This window comes from Triturus cristatus, chromosome 1_2 (assembly GCF_964204655.1).
Source record: "Triturus cristatus chromosome 1_2, aTriCri1.1, whole genome shotgun sequence".
NCBI lineage: Eukaryota > Metazoa > Chordata > Amphibia > Caudata > Salamandridae > Triturus > Triturus cristatus.
This window is the reverse complement of record NC_140580.1, coordinates 951,939,858-951,954,080: the sequence shown is the minus strand read 5'-3', so window position 1 is coordinate 951,954,080 and position 14,223 is coordinate 951,939,858. Positions and strand designations below refer to the sequence as shown.

General features: G+C 49.9%; 1 long non-coding RNA gene across 1 annotated transcript; it reads right to left on the bottom strand.

Annotated features, from left to right (window-relative positions):
• Positions 1 to 307: 307 nt before the first annotated feature.
• LOC146868430 (uncharacterized) lies at positions 308 to 2,281 on the bottom strand. The gene is made up of 4 exons (XR_014966221.1): positions 2,174 to 2,281; positions 860 to 965; positions 671 to 769; positions 308 to 412 (listed from the first exon to the last, which is right to left on the bottom strand). It is a non-coding gene; the product is annotated as an uncharacterized LOC146868430 (long non-coding RNA).
• Between the last annotated feature and the right edge of the window lie 11,942 nt (positions 2,282 to 14,223).

The following is a 14,223-nucleotide window of genomic DNA, read 5'->3' as shown; positions in this document are numbered from 1 at the left end:
TAGATTTTCTGGCATTGTCTATCTTCCCAACTGTACGCCTGCATTCACTATTAATATTAGCAGAACAAGTAATGCTGTTTTAAAAAAAAAGAAATCACATACTAGAGAGTCATGATTACAAAAAATATCTAAAAGGTGACAAACATAAATGGTAGCACCTCACTCTTATAATACTGCTGCCTTATCGGGCTGTTTGTGCACTGAAACTCCAGCACCCTTCACCTAATGGTGCCTCTGTAAACAGATCTGACAATTTATTTAAAGCAAATGGAGGTGCACTAAAAATAGAATAGAGAGTCCAAAATATTTCTCTTTTTCTTCGTTTGACTTTTATTTCATAGACGATAGATATACAATAACAGCCAACGCGTTTCGTTCCTTTAAAGAAAGTTTTAACGGAACTTCTTCAGGGCTGCAACAAATAGAAAAAACATTTTTATAACCCTCATTAAAAATGACGGATTAACGCATATTTACAAAAGTTTAAAATATTCTACAAATAGTGCTCAATTATTTTGAAGGTATTCCAAACTTCACATAGAAAGAGTCATAGTATACACAAGACACCATACATTCTTCAATGTTCATTATGACAAGTTCTTAAAAATGTGAAAAAATTCTAACATATATTTACTAAAGCTAGAACTCAAAATAAAGACTACTGTCTCACCTCGAAATGATAGCAAGTCAAGTTCTAACTTTATATTGGTGATTCGAGAGTGAGAATTAGACGGCAGATCCAACTCGATGTATAGGAAATCCAAAATAACTAAAAATTGAGGCAAAAAGAGACCAAATAAGCCAAACCCAAATATGTGCGACACATTTCAATTAGATCATATAGCTCTACATATCTCACCTTTAGACGTCGGTCGTTGATGGTTTAAATATATATAAAAAACATTGATTCATTTTAAAGATGAGAAGCCCTTTGTAAAATGAACTATCATATTTATAATGAAAATCTGAAATTAAAAAGAAGAAAATACTCAATAATTATATTGTGGGTATGTTAGATAAAAATTATTATATAACAATTCAGCATTTCTTATAATTTTGAGATGATGAAAAAGTATTATCTCATCTCTACAAGTTGACACAGGAAAAGAAATATGAGAATCACAAAATCCAAAAGAGATAACCGTTTCAAAGAGAGACCGAGCAGAAAAACGGAAGAATTCATTTTCAGCGATAAAGAGAAACAGTGCATAACCCAATGTTTTAATAGATTATACCACTTTCAATTATTAGCTAGGATCTCACCTGTTGAATAGCTCCTACAGGTTTTGACGGAAATGCTAATTTTCATTGATAGTCGCTCAGCTTAATAAATGCGAAGCATCGATCATTCACATAAAATAATATATATAATAAAATATCTATCAGCAAGTCGCTGTTTAAAACCTATATATGTATATACAGATTCATAAAGAAACATATATAACAAGAAAAATAGCTAGTGTCACACAATAGACGGAGAAGAGACATGAATATGTTACTGTATGCATATAACATAGTCAAATTCATCCTATGTACCGGATAAGTTAATATCGATATCTCTCATAACGGCTAAGTGTACTGGAGATGTTAATCAATATCCAAACTTAGAATAGGCGTTAGTTTGGACACACATATTAGACACTAAACAGTAACCACAAGCTTAATATTATACAAGTTGATAAAACGAGCACTAAATATACTAACCAATAAAGAAAGCGTTGTTCGATTTAAAGTATTGAAGGGCATTAGTAACCACAATAGGCAGTACCAAAAACCCTGATCGGTAGTAAAAATATATAAATACATGGATGATAAAGTCTCGGTTTCCTAATATAAAATTTAAATATAACATGACAGTCTGAAATGATTAATAAATAGTAGCCTTTAACCTTAATATACTAAATAAAGAGGGCGCAAAATGTACTGACCAATAGAGGAAGGGTCATCTCTTTAAAAAAAAAAATAATAGTGCTTTAATAACCACTTTGAACAATACCAAAATACACAACGAAAGTAAAAATATATAAATACTTTCAAGATAGAGACAAAATTGTCCCAAAGATAACAACATAAGTGCAACTTGACACTCTGAAAAATTAAAGGCTTTTTCACCCCTAAATACATACTTTTACAGGCGGAACAAGTAGCTAAACTTCTATTCAAACGAGAATACCTTGATAAGCGATTCCTTCTCACTCTCCGATTTATCGACAAACAGCATGGCCGTTTAGCGCTGTTTAAATACACCTCGTCCATGTTATCTAAATTAGATGCACCTGGTCTCAAGTCTTAGGCGCATGCTGAATGACATCATAGAGAGGAGACGTTCGCATTGAGACATCCTCACTAATATGAAAAACCCTATGTCGAAAGGTTCGGCCATTTTGAAATATCTAAAATTCAAATGTATAGAGACCCACTGAGAGTAGTATTAAATCCTATATTCATCAAATAACATATAGATGATTGTAAAAATGAAGAAATGATCAGAGCTTAAATTATAAACCAATATAATAATATAAACAATACATCTAGCGCTATTTACGACCCCAAAAAAATCGGCAATTTTGAGATATCTGTTTTACTATAGCGAGACGCTCAAAATGTAATATTAAGCAATATGATCAAATGGTAACGAAAAAAAAATTGAATATTCAAGTGAAAGAAGAGGTAATTTAAACCTTAAAAGTATAGACTGATATAATTGTATCAGCTGTACGGTAAACGCTGTTTGCAGGCAAAAAAATCGGCCATTTTGAAATGTCTGTTCTACATATATGAAAACAAATAACATTTCATTTATAAGCCTCTATTTAGGCATTGACAGATCGTTAATTAGTGAGGAAGAAGAAGAGTGAATATACCTTAAGAGATGTAAATTCAAAAGATCTCAGATGGTAATTTTAAACATCCAACTAGGGTTCGTATAACTAGTATTGGATGAAATATATTCATGTTGGTAGGACGGACTATATTTATATAAAATAAAAATATATACAAGGAAATGGCTCGTTACCACTATAACGTAAAGTAAGCAAAGCCATCAAATTGACACTTGATGGCCATATAATTTTCTGTCAGTTAAGTAAAAAAGTATTCCGCTGTCGAAACTGTAAATGTCATGTCCTATATATGGATTTGTTAAAAAAGGCGAGGTAGAGGAAAAGCACAAACATTAGACTCTCATGAAGGAGTAGTTCGTATTTGTTTCTATTTAAAGTGAGCAGTAATACCTTATCACTCATAAAACAGCTCCACTTTTAGTGCTATCAGATTAGATAAGACAGCTGTCTAGTAGTATTATATTTAGTTATAAATTCTGTACAGTAAGCTAAATACAGGTTGTTAATGTATTATTAGAGGACAACAATAGGACAGGCACAATCATTAGTAGATTAAGTTATTTCTAGACAAGCTTATAGTAAAAGTAGATGCTAGACTGAGCACCTACTTAATTCAACTCAGCAAAATACAAAACATTGTCTAGACAATTACTTGGTTATAGTATATCTTAATTTAAAAAATAATGAAATTCATTGTCGGTGTTATGACCATATTTAATTGCCTGTAATCTACAAATCCATTTAGCCTCCCGTTGTCTCAGGTGAGTGCTCTGTCACCACCTCTTTTACATGCTGCCACATGTTCAATTCCAAAGAACCAAAAAGTATGGTCATTAGCATGAGTATGTTTATAATGCTCGGCCATAGGATACCTAGGGTCCCCCCCAACTATGGCTCTTCTGTGCTCTTCTGTGCTCTTGAATTCTTAGTTTTAAGCTTCTTGTTGTGCTTCCTACATATATTTGGTTGCATGTACAACCCAAAATATATAACCACGTAACAGGTTTTGCAATTAATGAATTCTCTAATCTTATATTGTTTCTGAGTGTTACAAACAAATTCCTTCATCTTTAATAAAATTTATCAATGGTTTTTTATATATATTTAAACCATCCACAACCGACGTCTAAAGGTGAGATATGTAGAGCTATATGATCTAATTGAAATGTGTCGCACATATTTGGGTTTGGCTTATTTGGTCTCTTTTTGCCTCAATTTTTATTTATTTTGGATTTCCTATACATCGAGTTGGATCTGCCGTCTAATTCTCACTCTCGAATCACCAATATAAAGTTAGAACTTGACTTGCTATCATTTCGAGGTGACACAGTAGTATATGTTAGAATTTTTTCAAATTTTTAAGAACTTGTCATAATGAACATTGAAGAATATATGGTATCTTGTGTATACTATGACTCTTTCTCTGTGAAGTTTGGAATACCTTCAAAATAATTGAGCACTATTTGTAGAGTATTTTAAACTTTTGTAAATATGCGTTAGTCCGTAATTTTTAATGAGTGTTATAAAAATGTTTTTTCTATTTGTTGCAGCCCTGAAGAAGTTCCGTTAAAACTTTCTTTAAAGGAACGAAATGCGTTGGCTGTTGTTGTATATCCATCGTCTATGAAATAAAAGTCAAACGAAGAAAAAGAGAAATATTTTGGACTCTCTATTCTATGTTTAGTGCACCTTAATTTGCTTTACATACTAGAGAGTCAGCAAGGGGAGCACGTAGACGTCCCTGGGCCCCTGTCTTCTCACCCTTAGATGGTCCAACATGATTTTGAAGGGGAAACTCTCCCAATAGGCCAGCTTCACCTTTGCATAGCAGTTACCACCCCAACCTGACTGTTGGTTTCTGATTCACATATAGGATGAGAACGCCTCTGCCATGCCTTTTCATATTTGCAGTTCAGCAGTGGCGTAACGATATTTGAGAAGGCACCCCTGCAAGGTACATGGAGGGGCCCCCTCCAGACTCTATCAAGAGCTCTCCGGCCAAAGTGCAGTGCTGAGGGATGTGGGGCCCTGTGTTAGGCCCCTGCAGTTCAGAAATGACCACAGAAACTCTTAGATAGTCAGAATGAGATTTATGACTTGTACAAGGGCGTTTGTAAATTCTAAAAAGGCATTTTCTGTTTGCAAACCGTGTGATTTTGGAAATACAAGGCTTTGCCGCAGCAAAACAGACCCTTTGGTGCCAATTACGATCCGGTAAAAACCGGGTACGAACCGTCGGACGGAGGCTTTTTTCCGTCCGACTCGTACCCGGTCGTAAAACTTTACAAACATGGAATTACGATTCGCACGGGAACACCATTTCCGTACGAATCGTAAAAAACCCCGACCGAACAAAATAAACCTACAAATGCGATCCGGGAAAGCGCCGACCTGACGTCGGGACGCTCGCAGCCTGCCATTCACGAACCAGGAATTACGATTCGCACCGACGTCATCCCGCACGGTGAATATTTTCCGGCTGCCAAAAACTGCCGGGAAATCAGGACGACGCGAACAAGGACTACCAGTACGCGACGGACAGACAGGACGACGCGAACAAGGAGGACCAGTACGCGACGGACAGACAGGACGACGCGAACAAGGAGTACCAGTATGCGACGGACAGACAGGACGACGCGAACAAGGAGGACCAGTACGCGACGGACAGACAGGACGACGCGAACAAGGAGGACCCGTACGCAACGGACAGACATGGACCCGAACCTACGTGTCATCCCGGCCCTCATAGCATTCGACCTCCTCTACAGGTTCGGACGCATTCGCCGCAGAAGGTCAGATCAACTAAGGGAGGGGGGAAAGTGGGGTGGGGGTGGCAGGACCAGGGCAGGCCACAAACCCCCCACCAAAGTCACACAGCACACATGCCCTGGACATACTTGACTCCCATGCCCTGGTCACTACGAGGGGGTGGGGGCGTGTCCAGCTAAGCCAGCGACCGCCACAACGGAAGTCCGTCACGACGCGAACCGGCAACACAACCAGACAGGTACGTCCCGTACCCACGCCTGAAGAGCGTGGGTACGAGTCGTACCACGCCCACACCCACGTGTTCTGCTCGATTTTCCCGGCCTTCTTGTGTTAACAAGTGATTGAATGTGACTTCAGTCTCTTACCATTCAAGCCTAAGGGTTAGAGTAGTGAATGGAGCCTATTTACTAGGCACTTCGACATGATTCTGTGCTCTTCCCCATAGATCAGGGCTTGCACACATAGCCTAGGGGATAGATTCGTTAGTATTAGGGATAACCTGTCCTGTAGTGAGGGTATCTCATGGAGCTGTGCTGAATTCAGGCCTGGTAGGCCTCAAACGGGAGAGACTCCATCTTTCTTTCTGCTCCGGAAGCTTGGGATTCTTCTAGGTCAAGAGTAATGTTTTAGTTATGAGGTGTTATTCGCTTGGAGAGAACCGGTTCAGGCCGGCCCTTATCGAAGGATTGTATTTTTCTTCATGCCGAAGACACTACATCAGGCCGTCCGGCTGGGAACGTGTCCTTGGTACGGGGAGGTACGAGAATTTGGTGGGCGGCAGGTTACGGGCCGGAATTTTCCATGAGGAAATGCACCTCTATATTAGTGAAAGTCTGAGGCAGTTACATGTTCAGTCCGTAGGCGGCATCTAGCCGTTAGCAGTAAAGCTACTACTTATTCCAGGGAAGACAGACGCCATCTTGAAGGCGGAGAAGAACTGAGAGACAGATGCTTTCCTAACAGAATAGCCAGAGAGGAGAGGAGAGAGTAGCCGATAAGGAAGAGGTCCCAGTGACTCAGAGAAGGGTGATTCCAGGCGAGCCGAGGCACAGACGAGAGGGGAGCCTAGATGACCACTGAGTGCAGGCTACATACTACTAAGGTGATGTCGACCCTTTCTTATTAGAGTGTACAACTTAATCTTTCACTTTTCTTTGCAGGTTATGTGTTATATCGTAATGTTATGTGATTGTGTATGTAATGAGTAATAAAGTATCCAGTTTGTAGTGAACCAACATGTGATGCGTGTTCTTGTATAAGAGGGTAGCCTATTCTTCTAGTCAGCTGTGGCTACATGAACAGATGTTAACCCTGATCAGGTAAGTGGTAACTGAATAGAGGAAAGAGGAGCCCCTCGAACCTGAGAACAGGCTATGCCCGAACTGGCAATCCTTGTGTGATCTGATGAATAATGAGACTGATTCCCTTTTTGTATGTTATGGTGATCATAGGATGAACTGTCGTATGAGACTGCCGCCACTTGTGATCTGATACTGTCGTATGGGCAGAGAGGTCTGGGTTCGTATGGGACCGCGAGGCCGCCACTTGTGATACTGTCGTATGGGCAGAGAGGTCTGGGTTCGTATGGGACCGCGAGGCCGCCACTTGTGATACTGTCGTATGGGCAGAGAGGTCTGGGTTCGTATGGGACCGCGAGGCCGCCACCTGTGATACTGTCTGAGACTGCCGTCTGGGTAGAGAGGTCTGGGTTCGTATGGGACCGCGAGGCCGCCACTTGTGATACTGTCGTATGGGCAGAGAGGTCTGGGTTCGTATGGGACCGCGAGGCCGCCACTTGTGATACTGTCGTATGGGCAGAGAGGTCTGGGTTTGTATGGGACCGCGAGGCCGCCACCTGTGATACTGTCGTATGGGCAGAGAGGTCTGGATTCGTAGGGGATCGCGAGGCCGCCGATTGTGCTGAGACTGCCGTCTGGGTAGAGAGGTCTGGGTTCGTATGGGACCGTGAGGCCGCCACTTGTGATACTGTCGTATGGGCAGAAAGGTCTGGATCCGTAGGGGATCGCGAGGCCGCCGATTGTGCTGAGACTGCCGTCTGGGTAGAGAGGTCTGGGTTCGTATGGGACCGTGAGGCCGCCACTTGTGATACTGTCGTATGGGCAGAGAGGTCTGGGTTCGTATGGGACCGCGAGGCCGCCACTTGTGATACTGTCGTATGGGCAGAGAGGTCTGGGTTCGTATGGGACCGCGAGGCCGCCACCTGTGATACTGTCGTATGGGCAGAGAGGTCTGGATTCGTAGGGGATCGCGAGGCCGCCGATTGTGAGGTCTTGGTATGCATAGTAGGAATCCCCTGTCCTTAGGTGATAGATATATATGTGGTTGCAGGATTGTAAATAGGGTCTAGGGAGGGGGTAACGTTCTGGCTGGGTTAGTGAGGCTCTGATGAGCGGGTTCTATCTGATCCGAAAACCCAAGCAGAACACCACGTCACCCCAACAATGGCGGGACGGCTCGTACCCACGTGGCAAAGGCCTGGGTACGGGCCGCACAAGCATCACATAGCGTGGGGACGGATATGTACGGACCCTACCCCCACCCCGTATGCATGGAGCGTACCCCACCCCAACAGTGTAAGTACGACCTGTACCCCCACCCGCGTACGTATGGAGCGTACCCCCACCCCAACAGTGTAAGTACGACCCGTACCCCCACCCGCGTACGTATGGAGTGTACCCCCCCCAACAGTGTAAGTATGACCCGTACCCCCACCCGCGTACGTATGGAGCGTACCCCCACCCCAACAGTGGAAGTACGACCCATACCCCCACCCGCGTACGTATGGAGCGTACCCCCACCCCAACAGTGGAAGTACGACATGTACCCCCACCCGCGTACGTATGGAGCGTACCCCCACCCCAACAGTGTAAGTACGACCTGTACCCCCACCCGCGTACGTATGGAGCGTACCCCCACCCCAACAGTGTAAGTACGACCCGTACCCCCACCCGCGTACGTATGGAGCGTACCCCCACCCCAACAGTGTAAGTACGACCCGTACCCCCACCCGCGTACGTATGGAGCGTACCCCCACCCCAACAGTGTAAGTACGACCCGTACCCCCACCCGCGTACGTATGGAGCGTACCCCCACCCCAACAGTGGAAGTACGACCCGTACCCCCACCCGCGTACGTATGGAGCGTACCCCCACCCCAACAGTGGAAGTACGACCCGTACCCTCACCTCGAATGCATGGAGCGTACCCACATCCGTGTATGCCATGAGCGTACATATTGTGAAATAGGAGGGGTGTGTGCAGAGTCCTCCCAGCAGTGCCCAGAGACAGGAGGGGTGGGGGCCTAACACTCCCAGCAGTGCCCAGAGACAGGAGGGGTGGTTGACTATCACTCCCAGCAGTGCCCAGAGACAGGAGGGGTGTGTGCCTAACACTCCCAGCAGTGCCCAGAGACAGGATGGGTGGGTGCCTAACACTCACAGCAGTGCCCAGAGACAGGAGGGGTGGGTGCCTAACACTCCCAGCAGTGCCCAGAGACAGGAGGGGTGGGGGCCTAACACTCCCAGCAGTGGCCAGAGACAGGAGGGGTGGGTGCAGAGTCCTCCCAGCAGTGCCCAGAGACAGGAGGGGTGTGTGCAGAGTCCTCCCAGCAGTCCCCAGAGACAGGAGGGGTGGGTGCCTAACACTCCCAGCAGTGCCCAGAGACAGGAGGGGTGGGGCCTAACACTCCCAGCAGTGGCCAGAGACAGGAGGGGTGGGTGCCTAACACTCCCAGCAGTGCCCAGAGACAGGAGGGGTGTGTGCCTAACACTCCCAGCAGTGCCCAGAGACAGGAGGGGTGGGTGCCTAACACTCCCAGCAGTGCCCAGAGACAGGAGGGGTGGGGGCCGAACACTCCCAGCAGTGGCCAGAGACAGGAGGGGTGGGTGCAGAGTCCTCCCAGCAGTGCCCAGAGACAGGAGGGGTGTGTGCCTAACACTCCCAGCAGTGCTCAGAGAAAGGAGGGGTGGGTGCCTGTTGGACAGGCCACATGAAGGGCTCGCTTCCTCCCCGCATAACAGGGCCCCAGCCCCCACCGGCTCCCCCGGCCGGGTCAAGCCGCCATCTTGGGCCCTGCACCACGAGGCCGCGTGGCCTCCACCCGACCCTAACCCTGGGCCTGGCCGGCCCCGACATCCCGGCACCACCATCCACCCAGGAGGTGAGCGGACCACTTGGCAGGTCAATGGGAGAACGAAGCGTCAAGGGCTCTTCCCCCGCCAAGTGCCGATCGCCTCCAGCTCCCCCAGGCGCTGGCTCCACCCCCTGCTGGGTGTCTGGACACCTTCATCCCGGGCCCTCCGACCTCCAAGCGCGAGGGTCCGGACATCAAAGGGCGCCTGCCCTATAACTGGGGCAGCTCCGGAGCAGGAAGGCAGTTGTATCCTGGAGTCGAGAGACACCGAGAGAACTCAGCCTTGACGGACTACTGGCGCTGCCGTAGCCCTATCTTGCGAACTATCATCCTGCCTGCTGGCGCTGCCGCGGCCTTCTGCAACATCCATCCTCGTCGGGACCTGCTGGCGCTGCCGCGGCCCGTTGTAACGACCATCCTCACCGGGACCTGCTGGCGCTGCCGCGGACCGTGTACCGACCATCCCTACCGGGACCTGCTGGCGCTGCCGCGGCCCGTACCAGCTAAACCACCAAGCTCGAGGATTGTGAGCTAATCATCATTTCATCCGAACTACCAGACTGGTAAACAGACTGTCCCGCTACCCTTTCCCTATCCTGAGAGACCTAAGTCGAGGGGACCCCTGAGTCCAGACCTCCTTGTACTATTTCATCGTACCTTAAGAAGTGCATATAAAGAACGCTAAATCTTCTCCTTGTGTGGTGTCTGTCTGTGGGGGGGGGGGGGAAGTTATTTATCTGTACGATCGCTGGAGACGGCTCTCCCCGGAGACCTCTCCCCTTGTCCTCGGCCGACCCTCCCGGTCCGTCTAACATTGGTGGCCAGCGGCGCGATCCGAATCAACGCGTAATCGTACAGAGAGTAGCTCACCCCACGACAAAACCACGATGTCAGCCAAAGATAGCGGTTCCACTGAAAGATTCCAAATGGATAAGTTGGAAGAATACAGCCACCGCGAACTAAAAGAATTCTGCATGGAACTAGGCATTGCTACCACCGGCCTGAGTACAAAAGATGATTTGAAGCGCGCCCTTGAGTCGTGGACAGAAACTGGGATCGCCGGACCCTCCGACCGAAACAGTGTCACACCGGAGGGGAACGCCACGGCTCCCGAGGAGCGGGGAACGGGCCTCTCGCTGGAGGAGATCCAGGAAAGAGAAAGAACCAGATTACACGAGTTGGAAATGGCACGACTCAAGATGGACGGTGAACTCAAGTTAGCCGAGCAGAAACTAAATCTAGAGCATATGCGGCTCCGAGAAGAACGAGAAGAAAAGCAGAGACAGAGAGAGCTTGAGGAAAAGAGAATAACACTCGAACACGAGCGCAAACTGGCGGAAATAGAACTTCGGAAACAGAATAAAGAACCGGGGGTGCCTGAGCGACCGCACACCCCGGGGCCAACCGAGAAAAAAGTCCACATCCCCAAGGATGTTGTCCGAGAGTATGTCCGAGAAGACGACATACAACAGTGGTTCAAAGCCTACGAGATCGCCATGACCTCCCACCGGATCGACCGGAGTGATTGGGGAGCCGGACTATGGGGGAGGTTCGTCAACGAAGGTCGCGATGCCCTGCTGCAGCTCCCAGATCACCAAATGTCGTCCTACGACCACATGAAGGCTGCCCTCCTCACCCGCTACGGCCTCACACCCGAGATGTACCGCCAGAGGTTCAGAGATTGCACCCGGATCCCGGGTACAACTTGGGTGGAGTACGTTAACTATTTCAGCCGAGCCTTCGAGGGTTGGATAAAGGGGAGCCATGTCACGACCTACGAACAACTCTTTAACCTTATGGTATGGGAACACCTGTCGAACAACTGTTTCGTCGAGCTCAGGCAGCACCTCCTCGACAGTAAATTGACTGACCCCCGGCAGCTCGCCGCCGAAGCTGACCGATGGGAAAGCACCCGAGTGGGCCAGAGAGGGCCACACGAGCAGAACCGAAACAACCAAGGCCAGCACCGTCCTCGAGGAGGAGGAGGCCAGGGCCGAGGGAGAGACACCATTCCGGCAACGCCCGTGGCCAGCACCCCGCCCCCGGCCGGCCGGGGCAACCCCCCGATGCGTCCTGGGTTCCGAGCCAACGTCACGTGCCACCGATGCCAGCGAGTCGGCCACTACGCCAATGACACGAGCTGCCCGCAGAACTAAACACCAAGGCCCCGCCAGGTAGCTGCCGCCGCCCTGGGGGAAGAACGACTATCAGAGGAACAGGAAGAATATGAGCCGGCCCGGCCAGAGTGGGAACCGGCCGCCATGGTTCTAGCGTGCCTCGGGGGAAAAGACATGGTCCCGCGGGCTCCCCTACCCGCCAACACCCGGAAATACGGTCAGTGGGTGACCATTAATGGGCGTCGGGCCGAGGCCTTACGTGACACGGGCGCCAGTGTGACGGCCGTCCGCTGTCACCTGGTGAAGCCCGAGCAGATCCTGCCGAACATTCTCTGCCCCGTCCGCTCAGCCGACAATTCCGAAAGTCTGTGTCAAATGGCCTGCGTCCCATTCGAATGGGGAGGGGTCTCTGGCCTGTTGAAGGTGGCGGTCCGGGATGATGCCCCCGTGGACTGCCTCCTGGGGAATGACCTCGAGAGTTCCCCGTGGGCCACCGTCGAGAGAAGAGAGCACCTGGGGATGCTGGGCCTCCCGGACTGGGCCTGCATAACCACCCGGTCCATGGCCGCCCGTGCTGTCCCCCGATCAGAAGAACCGGAATGGCCAGCACCTCCACCCCCGGTCGCCCCAGTAGAGGACAACGACGAGGCCAACCCCCCAGAACCAACGGCCGAAGGAGTCGCGCAACCCCAGGACCTTCCCGGCCTGGCTCAGTGGCGTCAAGAAGGGGGGCCCACCCAAGAACAGTTCCGCCAGGAGCAAAAGACCTGCCCCGCCCTCGAGGGACTCCGACAGCAAGCCAGCGCCCAGAGCGCAGGGGACGCCACCGGAACTCATTGGGTCTATTGGGATAACGACCTGCTATACAGCGAACAGAGAATCGCGGAGCTAGGGGCCGGTCGGGTGCTGGTGGTACCTCTCCGCTTCAGAGACTTCCTACTCAACCTGGCCCACGATGTCCCCCTGGCTGGACACCTGGGCCAGGACAAGACTTACAGTCGCCTAGTGACCCACTTTTTCTGGCCGAAAATGAGGAACGACGTCCTGAACCACTGCCGGTCCTGCCCCACGTGCCAAGCCAGCGGGAAGAGTGGCCGTAAGCTGAAAGCCCCTCTGCAACCCTTCCCTGTGGTCACCACCCCGTTCGAGAGGGTAGGAATAGACATCGTGGGGCCCCTGGACCCCCGCACGGCACAAGGACACAGGTTCATCCTGGTACTGGTGGACCACGCCACCCGTTACCCCGAGGCGGTGCCCCTACGAACCGTGACAGCTCCGGTGGTTGGCCGGGCCCTAATGGGGATCTTCTCCCGGGTGGGCTTCCCCCGGGAAGTCGTCAGCGACCGAGGCACGAACTTCATCTCCAAATACATGAAGTCCCTCTGGCAACAATGCGGGGTCACCTACAGATTCACGACCCCCTATCACCCCCAAGGGAACGGACTAGTGGAGCGTTTCAACCGCACTCTCAAGGGGATGATTGGGGGATTGGAAGAGCCCCTCCGTCGCCAGTGGGATGTACTACTCCCGTGCCTCCTCTTCGCCTACCGAGAAGTTCCCCAGAAGTCCCTCGGCTTTAGCCCTTTCGAACTCCTGTACGGGCACCCTGTGCGAGGGCCCCTCAGCCTAGTCAGGGAAGGTTGGGAGTTGGCCCCCCTAAAGACCCCTCCAGACGTCTTCAAATACCTCCTGGCCCTACGCAATCAGACCCGGCGCTTCAGGGAGATGGCCAAGGCGAACCTCGAGGCCAGCCAGGAAGACATGAAGAGATGGTATGATCACAATGCCTCCTCCGTCGAGTTCGAGCCTGGTCAACAAGTGTGGGTGATGTCCCCCACCGAACCATGTGCCTTGCAAGATAAGTGGACGGGGCCCTTCAAGGTGGTCGAGCGCAAAAGCCCCGTCACTTACCTCATCGACATGGGGACCTCCCGGAACCCCCTTCGGGTCCTCCACACCAACAGACTCAAACCAAACTTTGTGCGCTCAGAACTCAGCCTCCTGATGGCTACGGACAGTGGGGCAGAGGAAGACTCCGAACCCCTCCCGGATCTCCTGAAGACTCAGGAGAATGACGGTTCCGTGGACGGGGTCCGGCTCTCCGATGCCCTCACCCCGGAGCAACGCCAGGGCTGCCGGAACCTCCTGCTGCGGTTCGCTACCCTGTTCTCCCTCACCCCCGGGGTCACCCCTTGGTGTTTGCACGACGTGGACACCGGGGACAGTCCCCCTATCCGACACCGGGCCTACCGCGTACCAGATCGGGTACGGGCCTGCATACAAGAGGAAGTGGCCAAAATGTTCACGATCGGGGTCATCGAGCCCTCGGACAGTCCCTGGGC